Source organism: Hoplias malabaricus, chromosome 7, assembly GCF_029633855.1.
Source record: "Hoplias malabaricus isolate fHopMal1 chromosome 7, fHopMal1.hap1, whole genome shotgun sequence".
In the NCBI taxonomy this organism is placed as follows: domain Eukaryota; kingdom Metazoa; phylum Chordata; class Actinopteri; order Characiformes; family Erythrinidae; genus Hoplias; species Hoplias malabaricus.
Window position 1 is genome coordinate 185,001 of NC_089806.1, and position 25,000 is coordinate 210,000.

At 59.5% G+C, this 25,000-nt stretch overlaps 1 non-coding gene across 1 annotated transcript; it reads right to left on the reverse strand.

Annotated features, from left to right (window-relative positions):
- Positions 1–9,533: 9,533 nt before the first annotated feature.
- Positions 9,534–9,687, reverse strand: LOC136702856 (5.8S ribosomal RNA). Its single transcript, XR_010803962.1, has one exon. It is a non-coding gene; the product is annotated as a 5.8S ribosomal RNA (ribosomal RNA).
- Positions 9,688–25,000: the final 15,313 nt, after the last annotated feature.

Consider the following 25,000-nt stretch of genomic DNA (forward strand, 5'->3'; position numbering starts at 1 on the left):
ACAGCAACTGGACAACCATCCCACTTCCAATATATTTGACACCATCAGAATATATTGCAATTGGACAACCATCCCACTTCCAATATATTTGACAGCAATTGGACAACCATCCCACTTCCAATATATTTGACACAAGTCAAATATATTGCAATTGGGATCCCAATTCACATATATTTGACACAAGTCAAATATATTACAATTGGGATCCCAATTCACATATATTTGACACAAGTCAAATATATTGCAATTGGGATCCCAATTCACATATATTTGACTTGTGTCAAATATATTGCAATTGGGATCCCGATTCACATATATTTGACACAAGTCAAATATATTGCAATTGGGATCCCAATTCACGTATATTTGACACAAGTCAAATATATTGCAATTGGGATCCCGATTCACATATATTTGACACAAGTCAAATATATTGCAAATGGGATCCCAATTCACATATATTTGACACAAGTCAAATATATTGCAATTGGGATCCCAATTCACATATATTTGACTTGTGTCAAATATATTGCAATTGGGATCCCGATTCACATATATTTGACACAAGTCAAATATATTGCAATTGGGATCCCAATTCACATATATTTGACACAAGTCAAATATATTGCAATTGGGATCCCGATTCACATATATTTGACACAAGTCAAATATATTGCAAATGGGATCCCAATTCACATATATTTGACACAAGTCAAATATATTGCAATTGGGATCCCAATTCACATATATTTGACTTGTGTCAAATATATTGCAATTGGGATCACAATTGCAAATTATATCTTACCCAGAGCCCCAGGCTCCCAGAAGGGAGCTGGGCTGTGATAAGGCTTGCCCCGGAGCCTACCACTGGTGCTAAGACTCCCATAAGCCTCTGGATCTCTGCAGAGTCCCAGAGTCCCAGAGTCCCAGAGTCCCAGAGCCCCAGGGACCCAGAGACCCAGAGCCCCAGAGCCCCAGAGCCCAAGAGCCCCAGAGTCCCAGGGACCCAGAGTCCCAGAGTCCCAGGGACCCAGAGTCCCAGGGACCCAGAGTCCCAGGGACCAAGAGACCCAGAGCCCCAGGGACCCAGAGTCCCAGGGACCCAGAGTCCCAGGGACCCAGAGACCCAGAGACCCAGAGCCCCAGGGACCCAGAGCCCCAGAGCCCCAGAGCCCCAGAGTCCCAGAGCACCAGAGCCCCAGAGCCCCAGAGTCCCAGGGACCAAGAGTCCCAGGGACCCAGAGACCCAGAGCCCCAGGGACCCAGAGACCCAGAGCCCCAGGGACCCAGAGACCCAGAGCCCCAGGGACCCAGAGCCCCAGAGCCCCAGAGCCCCAGAGTCCCAGAGTCCCAGAGCCCCAGAGCCCCAGAGCCCCAGAGACCCAGGGACCCAGAGCCCCAGAGTCCCAGAGCCCCAGAGCCCAAGAGCCCCAGGGACCCAGAGACCCAGAGCCCCAGAGCCCCAGAGCCCCAGAGTCCCAGAGCCCCAGTGCCCCAGAGTCCCAGAGCCCCAGAGCCCCAGAGTCCCAGGGACCCAGAGTCCCAGAGCCCCAGGGACCCAGAGACCCAGAGCCCCAGAGCCCCAGAGACCCAGAGCCCCAGAGCCCCAGGGAACCAGAGCCCCAGAGTCCCAGGGACCCAGAGACCCAGAGACCCAGAGCCCCAGGGACCCAGAGCCCCAGAGTCCCAGGGACCCAGAGCCCCAGAGCCCCAGGGACCCAGGGACCCAGAGCCCCAGAGCCCCAGAGTCCCAGAGCCCCAGAGTCCCAGGGACCCAGAGACCCAGAGCCCCAGAGCCCCAGAGTCCCAGGGACCCAGAGCCCCAGAGCCCCAGGGACCCAGAGCCCCAGAGCCCCAGAGTCCCAGAGCCCCAGAGCCCCAGGGACCCAGAGACCCAGAGTCCCAGGGACCCAGAGCCCCAGAGCCCCAGGGACCCAGGGACCCAGAGCCCCAGAGCCTCAGAGACCCAGAGCCCCAGAGACCCAGAGACCCAGAGCCCCAGAGTCCCAGAGCCCCAGGGACCCAGAGCCCCAGAGTCCCAGGGACCCAGAGACCCAGAGCCCCAGGGACCCAGAGCCCCAGAGTCCCAGGGACCCAGAGACCCAGAGCCCCAGAGCCCAGGGACCCAGGGACCCAGAGCCCCAGAGCCCCAGAGTCCCAGAGCCCCAGAGTCCCAGAGCCCCAGAGTCCCAGAGCCCCAGGGACCCAGAGCCCCAGAGTCCCAGGGACCCAGAGTCCCAGGGACCCAGAGCCCCAGAGCCCCAGAGTCCCAGAGCCCCAGAGCCCCAGAGCCCCAGAGCCACAGGGACCCAGAGCCCCAGGGACCCAGAGCCCCAGAGTCCCAGGGACCCAGAGACCCAGAGTCCCAGGGACCCAGAGACCCAGAGCCCCAGGGACCCAGAGCCCCAGAGCCCCAGAGTCCCAGGGACCCAGAGACCCAGAGCCCCAGAGCCCCAGAGCCCCAGGGACCCAGAGACCCAGAGCCCCAGAGCCCCAGAGCCCCAGAGTCCCAGGGACCCAGAGCCCCAAGGACCCAGGGACCCAGAGTCCCAGGGACCCAGAGTCCCAGGGACCCAGAGACCCAGGGACCCAGAGTCCCAGAGTCCCAGAGTCCCAGGGACCCAGAGCCCCAGGGACCCAGGGACCCAGGGACCCAGAGACCCAGAGCCCCAGGGACCCAGAGCCCCAGAGCCCCAGAGCCCCAGAGCCCCAGAGTCCCAGGGACCCAGGGACCCAGGGACCCAGGGACCCAGAGCCCCAGAGCCCCAGGGACCCAGAGTCCCAGGGACCCAGAGACCCAGAGCCCCAGGGACCCAGGGACCCAGGGACCCAGGGACCCAGAGACCCAGAGCCCCAGAGCCCCAGGGACCCAGGGACCCAGGGACCCAGAGACCCAGAGACCCAGAGCCCCAGGGACCCGGCGCACCGGTCGAACCTATCTGGCCCACACTTAAGCCCCCGCCCTCGGACTAAACCAATCAGCCTGCCCCGTCAAAAAAGATGCCCACTGGTAGACCTGGAACCTTAAAATATATTGGAAGTGGGATGGTTGCCCAATTGCTGTATAATATATTGCAAGTTCATCCTGCCCACTGGTGGACCTGGGAGCCAAAACGGCGCGCAATATATTGGAAGTGGGACGGTTGCGCAATCGCTGTACAATATATTGGAAGTGGGATGGTTGCCCAATTGCTGTATAATATATTGCAAGTTCATCCTGCCCACTGGTGGACCTGGGTGCCAAAACGGCGCGCAATATATTGGAAGTGGGACGGTTGAGCAATCGCTGTACAATATATTGGAAGTGGGATGGTTGCCCAATTGCTGTACAATATATTGGAAGTGGGATGGTTGCCCAATTGCTGTATAATATATTGCAAGTTCATCCTGCCCACTGGTGGACCTGGGAGACAAAACGACGCGCAATATATTGGAAGTGGGACGGTTGCGCAATCGCTGTACAATATATTGGAAGTGGGATGGTTGCCCAATTGCTGTATAATGTATTGGAAGGACCCTCCGTCAAATCTCAAAGTTCATTCTGCCCACTGGTGGACCTGGGAGACAAAACGCCGCACAATATATTGAAAGTGGGATGGTTGCCCAATTGCTGTACAATACATGGGAAGTGGGATGGTTGTCCAGTTCATTACACCCTCATCCTGGGCCTCTGATTAGGCTTGCCCCGGAGCTTACCACCGGTGCCTACCTCCAGGGGCTTATTCACCCCAACGCCCTGGTCCCCTAACCCGGCATGAATTTCACCAAGGGTCCCCTACCTCCGGGGCTCCCTATCAGCCAATACATTAAGAACACCTCATCCTGGGCCTCTGATAAGGCTTGCCCCGGAGTTTACCACCGGGGCCTACCTCCGGGGCCTAATTAAACCCAACGCCCTGGTTCCCTGAACGGGCCTTATTCAAACAACCTCTCCGCCGCCTAAGCTCCGGAGCTTCCTTTTGGCTCCCAGAGGCCCAGAGGCCCAGGCTCCCAGAGGCCCAGAGGCCCAGGCTACCAGAGGCCCAGGCTACCAGAGGCCCAGGCTCCCAGAGACCCAGAGGCCCAGAGGCCCAGAGGCCCAGAGACCCAGAGGCCCAGAGTCCCAGAGACCCAGAGACCCAGGGCCCCAGAGACCCAGAGCCCCAGAGCCCCAGAGCCCCAGGGACCCAGGGACCCAGAGACCCAGAGACCCAGAGACCCAGAGACCCAGGCTCCCAGAGGCCCAGAGACCCAGAGACCCAGAGACCCAGAGCCCCGGGGACCCAGAGACCCGGAGACCCAGAGCCCCAGAGCCCCAGAGCCCCAGAGTCCCAGGGACCCAGAGCCCCAGAGCCCCGGGGACCCAGAGCCCCAGAGCCCCGGGGACCCAGAGACCCAGAGCCCCAGAGCCCCAGAGGCCCAGAGGCCCAGAGGCCCAGAGACCCAGAGGCCCAGAGTCCCAGAGACCCAGAGCCCCAGAGCCCCGGGGACCCAGAGCCCCAGAGCCCCGGGGACCCAGAGACCCAGAGCCCCAGAGTCCCAGGGACCCAGAGCCCCAGAGCCCCAGAGACCCAGAGACCCAGAGCCCCAGAGTCCCAGGGACCCAGAGCCCCAGAGCCCCAGAGCCCCGGGGACCCAGAGCCCCAGAGCCCCGGGGACCCAGAGACCCAGAGCCCCGGGGACCCAGAGACCCAGAGCCCCAGAGCCCCAGAGACCCAGAGACCCAGAGACCCAGAGCCCCAGAGCCCCAGAGACCCAGAGCCCCAGAGACCCAGAGACCCAGAGCCCCAGAGCCCCGGGGACCCAGAGCCCCAGAGCCCGGGGACCCAGAGACCCAGAGCCCCAGAGTCCCAGGGACCCAGAGCCCCAGAGCCCCAGAGCCCCAGGGACCCAGAGCCCCAGAGCCCCAGAGCCCCAGAGCCCCAGAGCCCCAGAGCCCCAGAGCCCCGGGGACCCAGAGCCCCAGAGCCCCAGAGCCCCGGGGACCCAGAGCCCCAGAGCCCCAGAGCCCCGGGGACCCAAAGCCCCAGAGCCCCGGGGACCCAGAGACCCAGAGCCCCGGGGACCCAGAGACCCAGAGCCCCAGAGCCCCAGAGACCCAGAGACCCAGAGACCCAGAGCCCCAGAGCCCCAGAGACCCAGAGCCCCAGAGACCCAGAGCCCCAGAGCCCCGGGGACCCAGAGCCCCAGAGCCCGGGGACCCAGAGACCCAGAGCCCCAGAGTCCCAGGGACCCAGAGCCCCAGAGCCCCAGAGCCCCAGGGACCCAGAGCCCCAGAGTCCCAGAGCCCCAGAGCCCCAGAGCCCCGGGGACCCAGAGCCCCAGAGCCCCGGGGACCCAGAGACCCAGAGCCCCAGAGTCCCAGGGACCCAGAGCCCCAGAGACCCAGAGCCCCAGGGACCCAGAGACCCAGAGCCCCAGAGTCCCAGAGACCCAGGCTCCCAGAGGCCCAGAGGCCCAGAGGCCCAGGCTACCAGAGGCCCAGAGGCCCAGGCTACCAGAGGCCCAGGCTCCCAGAGGCCCAGAGGCCCAGGCTACCAGAGGCCCAGAGGCCCAGAGCCCCAGAGCCCCAGAGACCCAGAGGCCCAGAGACCCAGAGTCCCAGAGACCCAGAGACCCAGGCTACCAGAGGCCCAGAGGCCCAGAGGCCCAGGCTACCAGAGGCCCAGGCTTCCAGAGGCCCAGAGAAATTTTATTTATATTTGATTTGGACATTTTACGCTCTTTCTGGACCCTTAGACCCTCCCCCAAGCTTTGGGCGGGACTTTAGAGAGGTCAAAGTTGAATGCATCCCATTTGCAATATATATGACACTGTTAAATATATTGGAAGTTGGATGGTGTAGGTTATTCCATTCAGAAAGCCAATCAGAGCCAATCAGAGCCAAGTGACACATACTAAAGGGATGGGCCCAACGTTCTGAACTCCTAGATGGAGCACCAGTGCCCCTAGTGCTGTCCAAATGGCGATTTTGCCGCGGGTATCAAACTGGAAAAAGTTATCACTCAGTGTCCAAATGGTCATGCTTTATACGGCATTATGGATCCATAACCGGCATACAATCCCACTGTGGTCATAAGTGTCCAATGGCAATATATTTGAATGGGCCTTTGTCCAGAAAGTGTATAGTGGGGCTAACTTAAGAGGGTCATAGTTACCCCCGCCGTTTACCCGTGCTTGGGTGAATTTCTTCACTTTGACATTCAGAGCACTGGGCAGGAATCACATTGTGTCAAAACCGTCCGAGAGCCTTCACAATGCTGTGTTTTTATTAAACAGTCGGATTCCCCTGGTCCGCAGCAGTTCTAATTCGGCTGTTGGGTGCCGGTCGAGAGAACCACCTCGGAGCTGCCACCCCTCCGAGGCGAGACTCACACCCGATAGATCCACGAGGCCTCGGCTCGTCACGCCCGTCTCCAGTCACACTGCTCCGGTCCGGTCCTCCCAAGCCCCTACGGCCGGCGACGCATCCGCACACAACTCCAGAGTCTTCCCCCCCCCACGTCCGAACGGGAGTACGGAAGGCCGCGCTCGCGAGCGTGGCCGGGACCCGCCGATGGGCCTCGGAGCCCGGCCGACTTCGGGAAGGAAGGGCCGAAGGACGAGACGCACCGGAGGTTCGTCCCCTAAGGACGCACCCCCGCCGGAGTCCCATCCACGACCGCCTCCCCCCGGCACCGACCGAGTCCCCTAAGCACCACCGGGAGGGAACACCGGCTGCCTCGCGCGGCTGCGACCCACGCACTTTAACCGACAGACGCAGGAGTCAACCCGGGCGCCGTGCGCTTTTGCCCCGCATGACCCTCAGGGCAAGGGCGAACCAGAACCAGAACAGCCCTCGGCCTACGCTTCAGCTAAAGGGCCCGACCGAGCCCAGCCATTAGAGCCAATCCTTATCCCGAAGTTACGGATCTATTTTGCCGACTTCCCTTACCTACATTGTTCCAACACGCCAGAGGCTGTTCACCTTGGAGACCTGATGCGGATATGGGTACGGCCTGGGGGGAAATTCACTATACCTCCCCCGGATTTTCAAGGGCCGATGGGGAACGTCCCGGCTGCCTCACGGATGCATGCGGCGCCTTTCAGAGCGTTGAGCCCCTTTCTCGGGACAATCCCATTCCAGGGCGCTCCAGCTCTTTAGCAAGGAGAGTGAATCCTCCCCGGGGTTCCCACCGACGTCTCCGGGTTCGTTTGCGTTACCGCTATGAGAGCGCCTTCTCGGCACTCAATCTCCCCAATCCCAGGTTCGGGGATATTGGCCCGATCCCCTTTCGGTCAGCGGGGGGCAGACGAGACCATCGCCCCAGCGTTTCCGAACGGCGTTCGCCTATCCCTTAGGACCGACTAACCCACGGCCAAGCGCTGTCGGCGTGGAACCCTTCTCCACTTCGGCCTTCAAAGATCCCATCTGAATATTTGCTACTACCACCAAGATCTGCACCCGCGGCGGCTCGACCCAGGCTCACGCCAGAGGCTTCAGCGCCACCGCGGCGGCCCTCCTACTCGTCGCGGCATACGGTCCGTGTTTCAAATCAGGGATTGTGACACCTGCGACGGCCGGGTATGGGCCCGACGCTCCAGCGCCATCCATTTTCAGGGCCAGTTGATTCGGCAGGTGAGTTGTTACACACTCCTTAGCGGATTCCGACTTTCATGGCCACCGCCCCGCTGTCTATATCAACCGACACCTTTCCTGGGGTCTGATGAGCGTCGCGTCGGGCGCCTTAACCCGCGCGTTCGGTTCATCCCGCAGCACCAGTTCTGCTTACCAAAAGTGGCCCACTTGGCACCATCATTCGATGCCCGGCTCCAAGCCTGCGAGCCGGGCCTCTTACCCATTTAAAGTTTGAGGGTAGGACGAGGCCATTTCGGCCCCGCAGCCTATGATCATTGCTTTACCGGATAAAACTGAGTCTGGTGCCAGCTATCCTGAGGGAAACTTCGGAGGGAACCAGCTACTAGATGGTTCGTTAAGTCTTTCGCCCCTATACCCAGGTCGGACGACCGAATTGAACGTCAGGACCGCTACGGGCCTCCACGCAGGGTTTCCCCTGGCTTCGCCCTGCCCAGGCATAGATCACCATCTTTCGGGTACCACCGCGTATGCTCTTGCTCCACTCTCCACTCGGTGGAGAGCAGGCCGGTGGTGCGCTGTCAACCCAAACATTGACGGGGTGCATCAGATCCCACCTCAGCCGACGCGCGCCGGCCTTCACCTTCGTTGCGCCTCCGGGGTTCAAGCCCCTTTGACTCGCATACGCGTTAGACTCCTTGGTCCGTGTTTCAAGACGGGTCGGTCGGGGTCCGAACTTAGCCGCTGACCTTAGGCGTTTTGGCTGTGGGCCTGGATCACCCCCCGTATTGCCGTAGCGGGCCTAGCCCGGGGCTGAGGACAGCCCAACCGGCCCGCTTTCGTCCGAACGATCAGGGGGGGGCCCCATCCCCATCCCGAAGGAGGGGAAAACGCGGAAAGGACATTACTCCGCGGCCCCGGCGTTATCGGCGAAGTCGGAGCGAGGGGCTGTAGCGGAACGCCCGTGTCCGGGGGCCACGTGGGGCTCCCTTCTCCGGACGGACCTACCTTCACCCTCGGGCCCTTCCAAGCCTAACCGGAGCCGGTCGCGACTCACCCACCACGCGGGGGGAAGTACACCTGACGGGCCGAGCCTTCGTACGCCCGAGAGGCCCGAAGTCGAGAGGCGAAGCTCAGGGCCGAGCAGGGAGTGGGGTCGCCCCCACTCTCGCCCGGATGAACTCGCCTCCGAGCCACGGAACCACACGAGCGCGGGCCGTCCGCCCGGCTGAATCCCCCGGGGGGGTCTTCTCGGTCCCCCGACCGTTTACCTCTCAACGGTTTCACGCTCTCTTGAACTCTCTCTTCAAAGTACTGCTTTCAACTTTCCCTCACGGTACTTTGTTCGCTATCGGTCTCGTGCCGGTATTTAGCCTTAGATGGAGTTTACCACCCACTTTGAGCTGCATTCACAAGCAACTCGACTCCGGGAAGCCCGATCTACCCGGCGGGATGCGGGACAATACCGGGCCTTCACCATCTGCGGAAGACACTTCCTTGCAAAACTTGGTCCCGCGTCCGCACCGAGACCAAACGGACTTCCGTACGCTACATTTCCCGGCCCACCCCGGTCAGGGGAAAGTGGGATTCAGCGCTGGGCTCTTCCCTCTTCGCTCGCCGCTACTAGGGGAATCCTTGTTAGTTTCTTTTCCTCCGCTTACTGATATGCTTAAGTTCAGCGGGTTGTCTCGTCTGATCTGAGGTCGCACTACGAGACTGTTTTGCGGGGCGCGGGGGGCGCGAACCCCCCGGCCGCTCGCCGTATTACGGTACCCACTCTCCGACGGCGGCGGAGAGCCCAGCGGGGAGAGACTATGACGGATTGGACCCGGACCTAATGGCTCTCCCTACGTCCGGAGCTCTCGCCACACGTCGGGTTTAAGGCCCGAGTCTGGGTTTAGGGAGACGAAGGGCCGTCCGAGGTGGAGGCCCTGCGAACTCCCAGCCGCGGTCTAGGAAGACCGATCGATGGGTAAACCGACCCTCAGACAGGCGTGGCCGCGGGATGGACCCCCGCGGCCGCCATGTGCGTTCGAAATATCGATGATCTGTGTTCTGCAATTCACATTATTTAACGCAGGTTACCGCGTTCTTCATCGATGCACGAGCCAAGTGATCCACCGCTAAGAGTTGTATGAGGTTTGTGCCCGGCCCGTTACAGGCCGGGCGAAGGAAGCCATTCGAACACGAGACAACGTTTGACAATATTTCAAGCCGGGTGCCTTCCCCCCCGTGGAGGGGGGAAGGTCATTGAACCTGGGCGTCACCACCGGACCGAGGAGTTACGGCCCGGGGGACGATCGCCCGAGTAGGTGCCCGAGACTTACGTGGTTTAGGAGACCGGGTCTAGGCCCCACCGTTCCCGGCGAGGCCCAGGGTTTGGTTCGCTGCGTTACGGGTCCCGGTCTAAGGCATTCAGGCGTGCGCTCAAAGCCAAGCTCTCCACCCCGGAGGGTATGAGCGAGGCCCGGTGGTACGCTCCCAAGTCCCCCGCTTAGGGGAAGGCGCTGGGTAGATCCCACCTAGTCAGGACCGGCGGGCACCGGCCGTCTCCTTCGGGTGTTTAAACGCATCCGGGGTTCGTGAGGCCCCTTCAACTCGCGCACCGGCCTTAGACTATTATACGGTCCGTCTCTGCGAAGCCAACATCGGGGTATTTGCATGCGCTCTTAAGCTCCGCTCCAACCCCGTGAGGGGAAAGAGTTTCGCCCGGCGGTACGCTCCCGTCCACCACCACCCCCTGTGCCGGGGGGATGGGTTCAGGGAGATCCCACCGAGGCCGGCGAGCACCGGCCAACGCCCTGGGGGTGAGTAAGCCCCTTTGACTCGCGCACGCACAATCAAGCCTTCAACGATCAATGGTTGGTTTAACGACCCGGCGGGCGGCTCCGGCGCCACTCTCCCCCCCGCGAACGAGGGGGGCGGACCGGGGTACCTATGCACCTAAGGCGGTCCTCGCATAACCCCGAGTTCCGAAGCCGGCTCGCTACGTCCACCCACCCGGAGGGGGAGAGACTCACGTCGGCCGACGACGAAAGGTACGAGGCTTCTGCGGTCCATACCTTGAAGGTACCCGCCGGGGGAGGTTTGGCCTCTCGAGTCCGACTCGACAACCGGCCGTGGCCAGGTCACCGTTAATGATCCTTCCGCAGGTTCCCCTACGGAAACCTTGTTACGACTTTTACTCCCTCTAGATGCCCAGGTTCGATCGACTTCCCACCTCAACGAGGCAACCCCCCGGTAAAGGGGCACCTCGGAGATGGTCCGAGGACCTCACCAGGCCATCCAATCGGTAGTAGCGACGGGCGGTGTGTACAAAGGGCAGGGACTTAATCGACGCGGGCTGGTGACCCGCGACTACTTGGAATTCCTCGTTCAAGGGGAAAAGTTACAATCCCCTATCCCCAGCGGGGAAGGCGTTCATAGGATTGCCCAGGCCTTTCGGCATAGGATGGATGCACATGCTGAACCAGCCAGTGTAACTCACGTGCGGCCCCGGGCGTCTAAGGGCATCACAGACCTGTTATGGCCCCGAATCTCATACGGCTTTGCCTTGCCCCGGATCGCTCTAAGAAGTTCGGCCACCGACCGACGAACCCCTCGGGCCGCAAGCCCCCACAGGGACCCAAGGGAGGGCCGTGTAACTTTTTAAGGCACAGGGTCTCGTCCGTTATCGGAGTTAACCAGACGAATCGCTCCACGAACTCCCAACGGCCATGCACCACCACCCACAGAATCAAGAAAGAGCCATCAATCTGTCAATCCTTACCGTGTCCGGGCCGGGTGAGATTCCCCGTGTTGAGTCAAATTAAGCCGCAAGCTCCACTCCTGGTGGTGCCCTTCCGTCAATTCCTTTAAGTTTCAGCTTTGCAACCGTACTCCCCCCAGAGCCCAAAGACTCGTGGTTTCCCTCACGCTGCCCGGCGGGTCATGGTCGCTAGCCTCACGCCGCCGGATCGCGGGTCGGCATAGTTTACGGTCGGAACTACGACGGTATCTGATCGTCTTCGCTCCCCCGACTTTCGTTCTTGATTAATGAAAACATTCTTGGCAAATGCTTTCGCTTTCGTTCGTCCCACACCGGTCAACGAATTTCACCTCTATCGGTGTGGTACGGATGCCCCCGGCCGTCCCTCTTAATCATTGCCCTCGGTCCTTAAAACCCACGAAATAGGACCGTGGAAGCCCCGGAGCCCCACTCCGGAACGACCAGCCGTCCCGAAGGAGAGACCCCGAAGCCCCGCGGAAGGGCCCTATTCCATTATTCCTAGCTCAGTCAGACATGGCACGTGTCGGCCTGCTTTGAGCACTCTGCTTTATTCAAAGTAAACGCTCCGGACCCTCCAACCCACCGTGCACCGCAGTGAAGTACCCAGCTAAGGGCTTCTCCGCGGCCGGCGAGCAGAGGACACCGGCGGGTAGGGACCAGGTCCCAACATCCACCCAGAGACAGGGGGTCACCCCCGAAGGAGCTCCCCACGCCATCCCGGACAGTACAGGGGATCCGAGACCTGTCCCCACATCCAACTACGAGCTTTTTAACTGCAGCAACTTTAGCATACGCTATTGGAGCTGGAATTACCGCGGCTGCTGGCACCAGACTTGCCCTCCAATGGGTCATCACTCACGGACATAGATTGAGTTCATTTCGATTACGCTCCACAGGATCATAGGACCCGCATCGATATTTTTCGTCACTACCTCCCCGTGTCGGGAATGGGTAATTTGCGCGCCTGCTGCCTTCCTTGGAAGTGGTAGCCGTTTCTCAGGCTCCCTCTCCGGAATCGAACCCAGATTCCCCGTTACCCGTGGTCACCACGGTAGGCACGTAGCCTACCGTCGAAAGTTGATAGGGCAGACACTCGAATGATACGTCGCCGCCCCGGAGGGCTTAACGATCGGCCAGAGGTTATCTAGAGTCACCAAAGCGACCCGACCGGAGCCGGGAGGGTTTTTCGGTTCTGATAAATGCACGTATCCGGGGGACAGGGGCCGGGAGAGCATTTCACGCCGACCCCCAGAACCCTTCCAACGCTTCGTTTGCATGTATTAGCTCTGGAATTACCACAGTTATACCAAGTAACGTGTGGAGCGATCAAAGGAACCATAACTGATTTAATGAGCCATTCGCAGTTTCACTGTACCAAAACCCGTGTGTACTTAGACTTGCATGGCTTAATCTTTGAGACAAGCATATAATACTGGCAGGATCAACCAGACCGACCCCCCTTGGATCTCAAACCCCGGACGGGGAAAGAGAGGGGGCGCATGGAGCCCGTGAGAGTGATCTCAGGGGACACCAGCGAAGAGGATCGAACGCGACCCCGCTGTGGGGGTCTGCAATCGACTTGGCAACTTGGAAAACGTATGATTCTCGCCCGGACGGTGCAGGCTAGGGGCCGGGTCCTTCCCTCAAACGGATCCCGACCCTAAGGCACCACCGACGCGGACGTTGAACGGACCTACTGTTGGATCGACCGGCCGACTAAGTCCCCCTCGGAACCGTTCTGGACAAGCGGACATGCCTCTTACGGGCATCCACGAGCCATGGAGGCTGGGAGCACAAGGTGGGGAGGATCGCTCTAAGCACTGTATTTAGGCTTAGAAGCCTGCCCCTGGTGCTCCGCGTATACCGAGCTCGAACGGCCGTGAAGGACAGCCGTTAAGGGAAGAGAATGGAAGAGAATCCTGGCCCCCTCAAAGCGCGAGGAAGTCGGCATAGGTTTTTACGGTACGCCACCACCGGAGCCGTCTGATGTTCAGAAGACGAAGGGTTTTGCCCTCAATCTCGTAAGGTCGAGGGCTCACCACCGAACTTCCAGCCGCGGTCCTTGGTAGGACCGATACGCGGACAAGCCGCAAATCCTGGCCCCCTCGCAGTGCGAGGAGGTCGGCAAAGGTTTACGGTTTCGCCCCCCGGAGCCTACGGAAGTCTGCGTTTAAGAAGACGAAGGGTCGGATCCCGTAGGCCGACCCTGCGAACTTCCAGCCGCGGTCTGTGGAAGACCGATCCGTGTCACCTCTAATGCGCTCTTTGCCTCCGGCCGTTTCCAGCCGGGGGCCCGGTGGTGCGCTCCCACGTCCCGCTCAAAGGAGGGGAAAGGTCGGGAGATCCCACGGACCGGCGGATGACCGCCGGCCAACGCCTCGGGGGGTTACGCGGCCCCGTCGACTCGCGCACGGGCAAATTTATGGGTTTAAAAAGGGGGACAATCCTCATACGTTCGACCCCCCGGTGCCCAGGGAAGTTGACCCTCCCCGGGCAGGCATATCGAACGAATCATCGGTCGGAAAACTCTCTCTTTCGGGACGGGGGAAACCCCTCATACGCTCGACCCCCCATGCCCAGGAATGTTTTACCTTCCCAGGCATACATCGAACGAATCATCGGGGTGGACACAACGGGCTTATAACAATCGACGGGGCGGCCCGTTCCACCCGCCCCACAAGTGGGCAGATGGTCGGTGGCCTATAGACCCACAGGCAGTCCCAATACCACCGTGATACGAGATCCGGGGTTGGGACTTGACCTTAAAGGTACCCGGTCGAGGCGGACCGAGTGGAAGCCACTCGGATTTATGACAGTGGTAGGCCCCACGGACCTTGGGGACCACTCCCCATCGCTCTGCCCGGCACCTGGCTCGGAAACCGGGACTAATTTTGGCAGTAATACGCTATCGGTCTTGGTTCTCATTGGTTCATACACCCAAGATGGGCGAACGTCGAACGCGAACGGGAGCGATCAACGCCCATAACCCCTAATTATGCACGAACCGGGGGCTATATAAGGGGTCGCCTTCACTCGGAGCCGTCAGTCTCTCACCATGGATAGCTGCCCGCTTTGCGAACAAGCCATTGCTACGGATCTGACTTTCCACTTTACCATCTTCCACAGACTCGGACCGGACGACGCAGCCTTCCTCCGAGAACTGGACCGAAGCGGGGAGAATTCATCACAGCTCGACTGCCCTCTCTGCGGCCTGCCGTCTCTCTCTTCGCCGGCAGATCACCTGGGCTCGGCGCATTCCCTCAAAGGCCTCGCCCTTCGGATCGCTCTCTCTGCCGCTCGACGCCTTCGCACCCTCCACCTTCTGCGTCGCTATCAACAGTCTAAGCCGCGGAACCCTCCACCGCCCTCGGGATCCCGTTCCCCGAATCCAGCCTCGCCGCCGGGACCAAGCACGCCGGGACCGAGCGCGCCGGGACCGAACACGCCGGGACCGAGCACGCCGGGACCGAGCACGCCGGGACCGAACACGCCGGACCCGAACACGCCGGACCCGAACACGCCGGACCCAAGCACGCCGGACCCAAGCACGCCGGACCCAACCATGCTGTACCCAAGCTCACCGGACCCAAGCACGCCGGAGCCAACCACGCCTGATGCTTGCCCGCTCTGCGAGCAAGCCATTACGGATCTGACTTCCCATTATACCACCTTCCACCGCCTTGGATCTGCCGACATTGACTTTCTCCGGGGACTGGACCAAAGTGGGGAGAATTCGTCCCAGCTCGACTGCCCTCTCTGCGGCCTGCCGTCTCTCTCTTCGCCGGCGGATCACCTGGGCTCGGCGCATTCCCTCAAAGGCCTCGCCCTTCGGATCGCTCTCTCTGCCGCTCGACGCCTTCGCACCATCCACCTTCTGCGTCGCTATCAACAGTCTAAGCCGCGGAACCCTCCACCGCCCTCGGTATCCTGTTCCCCGAATCCAGCCTCGCCGGGCCCCAGCACGCCGGGCCCCAGCATGCCGGACCCAGCCATGCCGGGCCCAAGCACGCCGGGCCCAAGCACGCCGGGACCCAACACGCCGGACCCAGCTTCGCCGGACCCAGCCTCGCCGGACCAAGCCTCCCCGGGCCAAGCCACTACGGGCCAAGCCACGCCGGAGCCGGTCGACAGCGACTACCAACCGAGCGAGTCTTCCCCTGCCGAATCCACCTCGGACACGGATTCAGAGACCGAGCGGGCACGGCGAACCTCCCGGGGGAGGCAGCTCGTGATCCCGCATCGGTTTCGGGACACCTACGTCAGCCGTTCGGTAGACGACTTTCAGAAGTTCTACCTGCGGGTCGACGCGTCACCGAAGGACATCGAGAACTCTCGCCAGCGACGGGGCCACGTTATTCGGTTCCTGCTTCACTGCGCCCCGCCCGGCTGCCAATTCACAGACCTGTCTTTCGTCCATCACACGAACGTTCCCACTTGGGTACAGAGCCTTCAGAAACTGGGTTACGCTTCGACAACCGTTAAGTGTTACCTGCACAGCGCCAAGGCGTTCGTCTCCCACGTCGCTGCCTTCGACCCAGAGACCGCCGGGGTCAGCCCCGAAGAGCTCCAGAGGCTGAAGCTGACCTTCGCCAAGGCTCATCGGGACATCGCACGCACGATTCTGGGCCATCGCCAGCGCGTGAAGAGAGCGAAGCTGAGTCGCTTGCCGCAACCTTCGGATTTCAGGGTCTTCCTAAGCCACGCTAAGACCCGAATCCCAGAGCTCATAGACGCGGCCCGGACGGGGGACACCGCCCGCCGGTCGACGCTACGGATGCTCCAGGGGTACCTGCTCGGCCTTTTGTCTGTCTTAACCGGTCACCGGTCGGTTGTGTTTCTCAACCTGACGGTTGGAGAGTTGAGGCAAGCCAGCACCACGGATGGCACCGGCTTCGTGGTTTATGTTCGTGAACACAAGACCAACGCCTCGTTCGGGGACGCTCCGATCGGGTTGTCTGCCACAGAGCTGGCCTGGTTGACCGCACTCAGCGACTTACACGGGGCCCGGGACGGGTTCGTGTTCTTGGACAGGGGGAACCAGCTGCGCAAGCCAAACTCACTGCTTCGGATCGCGTGGACGGATGCGGGCCTCGGAGGCGCGGTGGCCTTCAACCTGATCCGCACGGCTGTTTCGAACCAAGTGAGTGTTGAACTTAATCCGACTTATGTGGGCTCTTAACCCCGGCCTTCCTACTTCTGACACCTCGCACCTCTGTTTCAGGTTTCGACTCTGCCGGCCGAAGATAGAGATCGAGTGACGACAAGCATGTGCCACTCCAACATCACTGCCCGGGCCTTCTACCGAGCCGGCCTCTCTGCGGCCGATGTGATGCGGGCTCGTGAGAACCGTCTTTCCGCCCTCGAAACGGCCTGAACCGGACCCTCTTCAAAGCGCAACCCAGCCGGGATTCACTCCGTGTTTCTGCACCCCCGTGGCTTTGATATGTTTTACTGCGAAATAAATACATTTATTTCTGAATCCCCAAACAGAGTGTTCCCGTGTGGTACTTGCTTCGGTTTGGAGATGGAGGGGGGGTGGAGATTGGGTGATCCTCCCAGAGGGAGACTTTTTACGAGGTCCGACCGGCCTTAAGACTTAAACGATCAGTGGTTATGGGTTAACTTAGTCGGCGGGCGGCCCGTTCCACCGCCCCGCTAAGGGAGCAGTGGTCGGAGGCCTATGGACCTTAGGCAGTTCACCGGGGTGGGTAAACTTACCTTTAGGCACCCGTCGCATGAATATAGGAGACCATTTGGCTTTTTTGGCCCCGGAAACCAGCCACTTCTCCGGGCATATATAGAACCAATCCCCCCCAGGGAGGGAGTTGGAACTAAAGGTCATTGAAATTAAATGGGTTTAACAGTTAACTTTGTCGGCGGGCGGCCCGTTCCACCGCCCCGCTAAGGGAGCAGTGGTCGGAGGCCTATGGACCTTAGGCAGTTCACCGGGGTGGGTAAACTTACCTTTAGGCACCCGTCGCATGAATATAGGAGACCATTTGGCTTTTTTGGCCCCGGAAACCAGCCACTTCTCCGGGCATATATAGAACCAATCCCCCCCAGGGAGGGAGTTGGAACTAAAGGTCATTGAAATTAAATGGGTTTAACAGTTAACTTTGTCGGCGGGCGGCCCGTTCCACCGCCCCGCTAAGGGAGCAGTGGTCGGAGGCCTATGGACCTTAGGCAGTTCACCGGGGTGGGTAAACTTACCTTTAGGCACCCGTCGCATGAATATAGGAGACCATTTGGCTTTTTTGGCCCCGGAAACCAGCCACTTCTCCGGGCATATATAGAACCAATCCCCCCCAGGGAGGGAGTTGGAACTAAAGGTCATTGAAATTAAATGGGTTTAACAGTTAACTTTGTCGGCGGGCGGCCCGTTCCACCGCCCCGCTAAGGGAGCAGTGGTCGGAGGCCTATGGACCTTAGGCAGTTCACTGGGGGCGGTAAACTTACCTTTAGGCACCCGTCGCATGAATATAGGAGACCATTTGGCTTTTTTGGCCCCGGAAACCAGCCACTTCTCCGGGCATATATAGAATGAACCATCGGGGGCTAAGGGCAGATAGTCAAGTCAGTTATACCGATCGAACTCTCTTGAGTTTCGGCTTAAAGCTCTGGCATTTGCCGTTGGGACTTAGAGTATTTTTTTTAATAAAGAGGGGAGGCCGGGCTTACCTCCACCTTAAGCCCAGAGGGTGTCCCAGTCCTCGGGCTTGTGTATTCGCATCAACGGGGTCCATGGAAGTCATTTTAGACATCCAGAGGGGAGGCAACCCAAACCATCCCCTTAGCCCAGAGGTGTGCCACTCCTCGGGCTTGTGTATTCGCATCAACGGGGTCCATGGAAGTCATTTTTAGACCTCCAGAGGGGAGGCAACCCAAACCATCCCCTTAGCCCAGAGGTGTGCCAGTCCTCGGGCTTGTGTATTCGCATCAACGGGGTCCATGGAAGTCATTTTTAGACCTCCAGAGGGGAGGCAACCCAAACCATCCCCTTAGCCCAGAGGTGTGCCACTCCTCGGGCTTGAAACTTCGCATCACCGGGGTGTATGGAAGTCTTTGGTCCAGTTCTGCCAGTGCTCGTTGTCGAACTTAGAAATATTTCTAATTATTTTTAGACTTCCAGAGGGGAGGCCGAGCATACCAACCCCTTAGCCCAGAGGTGTGCCAGTCCTCGGGCTTCGGTATTCGCATCACCGGGGTCTACGGAGGTCTCAACTTAGGTTTTGAAAACCTCCAGAGGGGGGGCCGGATTAACCACCACCCTAGCCCAGAGGTGTGCCAGTCCTCGGGCTTCGGTATTCGCATCACCGGGGTCTACGGAGGTCTCAACTTAGGTTTTGAAAACCTCCAGAGGGGGGGCCGGATTAACCACCACCCTAGCCCAGAGGGGTGCCAGTCCTCGGGCTTCGGTATTCGCATCACCGGGGTCTACGGAGGTCTCAACTTAGGTTTTGAAAACCTCCAGAGGGGGGGCCGGATTAACCACCACCCTAGCCCAGAGGGGTGCCAGTCCTCGGGCTTCGGTATTCGCATCACCGGGGTCTATGGAGGTCTCGACTTAGGTTTTGAAAACCTCCAGAGGGTGGGGGCATATCTTATCCCCACCCTAGCCCAGAGGGGTGCCAGTCCTCGGGCTTCGGTATTCGCATCACCGGGGTCTATGGAGGTCTCGACTTAGGTTTTGAAAACCTCCAGAGGGTGGGGGCATATCTTATCCCCACCCTAGCCCAGAGGTGTGCCAGTCCTCGGGCTTCGGTATTCGCATCAACGGGGTCTACGGATGTCTCGACTTAGGTTTTGAACACATCCAGGGAAGCAGAGCGGACATTCCCATTATTTCAAGCCCATCGGGAAGCCACTCTTTTGGGCATAGCGTTTCGCATCGCTGTTACCCAAACTTACGTCTGATTTAATGCCTCCCTAATATCCCGACGGCACCAGGCTGAGAAACCATATGCCCACAGGATTTGAGGCATTGGAACCTCGTTCGCATAGCCGACAACGATGAACCTCCCTCGGACTCGCTACGAGGCTTGAGGAGGGTCCTGATTTTCTTAAAATCTCAGGTGAGGGACTTAGAAAATTTTCACTTTAAAACCACAGACCTCCAGAGGAGAGACCGGGCTTATCACAACCTTAGCCCAGAGGGCGCCACTCCTCGGGCATGTCACTTCGCATCACCGGGGTCCATGGATGTCTCGACTTAGGTTTTGAACACATCCAGAAGGGGGGGCCGGATTAACCACCACCCTTAGCCCAGAGGGGTGCCAGTCCTCGGGCTTTAAATTCGCTTCGCCGGGGTCTATGGAAGTCATTTTTAGACCTCCAGAGGGGAGGCAACCCAAACCATCCCCTTAGCCCAGAGGTGTGCCACTCCTCGGGCTTGTGTATTCGCATCACCGGGGTCCATGGAAGTCATTTTAGACATCCAGAGGGGAGGCCACCCTAACCATCCCCTTAGCCCAGAGGGGTGCCAGTCCTCGGGCTTTAAATTCGCTTCGCCGGGGTCTATGGAAGTCATTTTTAGACCTCCAGAGGGGAGGCAACCCAAACCATCCCCTTAGCCCAGAGGTGTGCCACTCCTCGGGCTTGTGTATTCGCATCACCGGGGTCCATGGAAGTCATTTTAGACATCCAGAGGGGAGGCCACCCTAACCATCCCCTTAGCCCAGAGGTGTGCCAGTCCTCGGGCTTGTGTATTCGCATCAACGGGGTCCATGGAAGTCATTTTTGACCTCCAGAGGGGAGGCAACCCAAACCATCCCCTTAGCCCAGAGGTGTGCCAGTCCTCGGGCTTGTGTATTCGCATCAACGGGGTCCATGGAAGTCATTTTTGACCTCCAGAGGGGAGGCAACCCAAACCATCCCCTTAGCCCAGAGGTGTGCCAGTCCTCGGGCTTGTGTATTCGCATCAACGGGGTCCATGGAAGTCATTTTTGACCTCCAGAGGGGAGGCAACCCAAACCATCCCCTTAGCCCAGAGGTGTGCCAGTCCTCGGGCTTGTGTATTCGCATCAACGGGGTCCATGGAAGTCATTTTAGACCTCCAGAGGGGAGGCAACCCAAACCATCCCCTTAGCCCAGAGGTGTGCCACTCCTCGGGCTTGTGTATTCGCATCACCGGGGTCCATGGAAGTCATTTTAGACCTCCAGAGAGTGGGGCCGGTCTTACCACCACTCTTAGCCCAGAGGGCGTCACTCCTCGGGCATGAAATTCGGATAACCGGGGTCCATGGATGTCTCAACTTAGGTTTTGAACACATCCAGAGGGGAGGCCACCCAAACCATCCCCTTAGCCCGGAGGTGTGCACCTCCTCGGGCTTGAAATTCGAATCACCGGGGTCCATGGAAGTCATTTTAGACATCCAGAGAGTGGGGCCGGTCTTACCACCACTCTTAGCCCAGAGGGCACCACTCCTCGGGCATGAAATTCGCATCACCGGGGTCCATGGAAGTCAGTTTAGACCTCCAGAGAGTGGGGCCGGTCTTACCACCACCCTTAAGCCCAGAGGGCGTCACTCCTCGGGCATGGAATTCGCATCAACGGGGTCTACGGATGTCTCGACTTAGGTTTTGAACACATCCAGGGAAGCAGAGCGGACATTCCCATTATTTCAAGCCCATCGGGAAGCCACTCCTTTGGGCATAGCGTTTCGCATCGCTGTTACCCAAACTTACGTCTGATTTAATGCCTCCCTAATATCCCGACGGCACCAGGCTGAGAAACCATATGCCCACAGGATTAGAGGCGTCTGAACCCCTTTCGCATAGCCGACAACGATGAACCTCCCTCGGACTCGCTACGAGGCTTGAGGAGGGTCCTGATTCTCTTAAAATCTCAGGTGAGGGACTTAGAAAATATTCACTTTAAAACCACAGACCTCCAGAGGAGAGACCGGGCTTATCACAACCTTAGCCCAGAAGGCACCACTCTTCGGGCATGTCACTTCGCATCACCGGGGTCCATGGAAGTCTCGACTTAGGTTTTGAACGCATCCAGAGGGTGGGGGCCGGACTTACCACCACCCTTAGCCCAGAGGGCGTCACTCCTCGGGCATAAAATTCGGATAACCGGGGTCCATGGAAGTCAATTTTGACCTCCAGAGAGGGGGGGCCTGGCTTACCACCACCCTAAGCCCAGAGGGCGTCACTCCTCGGGCATGAAATACGCTACACCGGGGTCCATGGAAGTCAGTTTAGACCTCCAGAGAGGGGGGGCCGGGCTTACCACCACCCTTAGCCCAGAGGGCACCACTCCTCGGGCTTGAAATTCGCATCACCGGGGTCCATGGAAGTCTCGACTTAGGTTTTGGAAACCTCCAGAGGGGGGGCTGCACTTACCACCACCCTAAGCCCAGAGGGCGTCACTCCTCGGGCATGAAATACGCTATACCGGGGTCCATGGAAGTCCTTTTAGACCTCCAGAGAGGGGGGGCCGGGCTTACCACCACCCTTAGCCCAGAGGGCACCACTCCTCGGGCTTGAAATTCGCATCACCGGGGTCCATGGAAGTCTCGACTTAGGTTTTGGAAACCTCCAGAGGGGGGGCTGCACTTACCACCACCCTTAGCCCAGAGGTTCATCATTCCTCGGGCATGAAATTCGGATAACCGGGGTCCATGGAAGTCAGTTTAGACCTCCAGAGAGTGGGGCCGGGCTTACCACCACCCTAAGCCCAGAGGGCGTCACTCCTCGGGCATGAAATTCGGATAACCGGGGTCCATGGAAGTCAGTTTAGACCTCCAGAGAGTGGGGCCGGGCTTACCACCACCCTAAGCCCAGAGGGCGTCACTCCTCGGGCATGAAATTCGGATAACCGGGGTCCATGGAAGTCAGTTTAGACCTCCAGAGAGTGGGGCCGGGCTTACCACCACCCTAAGCCCAGAGGGCGTCACTCCTCGGGCATGAAATACGCTACACCGGGGTCCATGGAAGTGATTTTAGACCTCCAGAGAGGGGGGGCCGGGCTTACCACCACCCTTAGCCCAGAGGGCGTCACTCCTCGGGCATGAAATTCGGATAACCGGGGTCCATGGAAGTCAGTTTAGACCTCCAGAGAGTGGGGCCGGGCTTACCACCACCCTAAGCCCAGAGGGCGTCACTCCTCGGGCATGAAATTCAGATAACCGGGGTCCATGGAAGTCAGTTTAGACCTCCAGAGAGTGGGGCCGGGCTTACCACCACCCTAAGCCCAGAGGGCGTCACTCCTCGGGCATGAAATACGCTACACCGGGGTCCATGGAAGTGATTTTAGACCTCCAGAGAGGGGGGGCCGGGCTTACCACCACCCTTAGCCCAGAGGGCGTCACTCCTCGGGCATGAAATTCGGATAACCGGGGTCCATGGAAGTCTCGACTTAGGTTTTGGAGACCTCCAGAGGGGGGGCCGGGCATACCACCACCCTTAGCCCAGAGGGCGTCACTCCTCGGGCATGAAATACGCTATACCGGGGTCCATGGAAGTCAGTTTTGACCTCCAGAGAGGGGGGGCCTGGCTTACCACCACCCTAGCCGAGAGGGCGTCACTCCTCGGGCATGAAATTCGCTTCACCGGGGTCCATGGAAGTCATTTTAGACCTCCAGAGAGGGGGGGCTGCACTTACCACCACCCTAGCCGAGAGGGCGTCACTCCTCGGGCATGAAATTCGGATCACCGGGGTCCATGGAAGTCAGTTTAGACCTCCAGAGAGTGGGGCCGGTCTTACCACCACCCTAAGCCCAGAGGGCGTCACTCCTCGGGCATGAAATTCGGATAACCGGGGTCCATGGAAGTCAGTTTTGACCTCCAGAGAGGGGGGGCCTGGCTTACCACCACCCTAGCCGAGAGGGCGTCACTCCTCGGGCATGAAATTCGCTTCACCGGGGTCCATGGAAGTCATTTTAGACCTCCAGAGAGGGGGGGCTGCACTTACCACCACCCTAGCCGAGAGGGCGTCACTCCTCGGGCATGAAATTCGGATCACCGGGGTCCATGGAAGTCAGTTTAGACCTCCAGAGAGTGGGGCCGGGCTTACCACCACCCTAAGCCCAGAGGGCGTCACTCCTCGGGCATGAAATTCGGATAACCGGGGTCCATGGAAGTCTCGACTTAGGTTTTGGAGACCTCCAGAGGGGGGGCCGGGCATACCACCACCCTTAGCCCAGAGGGCGTCACTCCTCGGGCATGAAATACGCTTAACCGGGGTCCATGGAAGTCAATCTAGACCTCCAGAGAGGGGGGGCCGGGCTTACCACCACCCTTAGCCCAGAGGGCATCACTCCTCGGGCATGAAATTCGGATAACCGGGGTCCATGGAAGTCTCGACTTAGGTTTTGGAGACCTCCAGAGGGGGGGCCGGGCATACCACCACCCTTAGCCCAGAGGTGAGTCACTCCTCGGGCATCAAATTCGCATCACCGGGGTCCATGGAAGTCATTTAGACCTCCAGAGAGGGGGGCCGAACCTACCAGCAACCTTAGCCCAGAGGGCGTCACTCCTCGGGCTTCAAACTCCCATCATCGGGGTTCCATGGAAGTCTCGACTTAGGTTTTGAACCGTTCCGGGGTCACCTCCAGTGAGATAACGCGGAAATCTCACTATATTCATGCCCACAGGCGAACCAGAGCCTTGGGCTTGTCATAGTTACATATGGTGTACCCAAACTTTCGTCTTTTCTAAAGGAACCCTAATGTCCTGACGGCACCGCACTGGAAACCCCCATGCCCTCTGAATTTTTACCACTCCGAGGTGCTCCGTTTTGGGCTTGCTACCTAGGGCGAAGAGGGTCAGAAATTTTTCTAAGTCCTACTTTAAAACGTCCCACTGGGAGACCACTAGGGTTAGCACTTTGCCAAAAAATCACGGCTGAATGCAATTTTCACGCCTCGCACCCTTTGTTCGTTTAGATTTAACAAAAAAATCAACCGAACCCCCTTTTTAACAACGCTTTGCCGAATTTAGCTCACTTTTCCCGGCCTGGAATATCTCACGCTTGCCCCCCACGGTACTTACCTCCGGGGAAGACACCCCCGTCGCTGCCAACACCCATGCCCGGCCCAGGCTCACCCGACTCGGCCTCGCTCGCTCCATCGCCCGCTCCAAACCTCCGGGGAGAAGACCCCCATCGCCGCCAACGCCCATGCCCGGCCCAGGCTCACCCGACTCGGCCTCGCTAGCTCCATCGCCCGCTCCAAACCTCCGGGGCTGGACCTCCAGGAACCCAGCGCACCTCTCGAACCTATCCGGCCCACACTTAAGCACTCCTCCTCGGACTAAACCATTCAGCCCGCGCCGCTGGAACGAGCGCCCACTGGAAGACCTGAGCCTCAAACCCGCGCGCTTTACGGTTCTCTATCTCCCCGGGCTCGGAGCACTTTTCTCGGCCATGGGACCTCCAGGGGGGGCCCCTCTTAGCTCCGTCATCATTTCTCTAAGTCTCACTCCGCCCACTGGAAGACCCGAGCCCCAAACCCGCGCGCTTTACGGTTCTCTATCTCCCCGGGCTCGGAGCACTTTTCTCGGCCATGGGACCTCCAGGGGGGGCCCCTCTTAGCTCCGTCATCATTTCTCTAAGTCTCACTCCGCCCACTGGAAGACCCGAGCCCCAAACCCGCGCGCTTTACGGTTCTCTATCTCCCCGGGCTCGGAGCACTTTTCTCGGCCATGGGACCTCCAGGGGGGGCCCCTCTTAG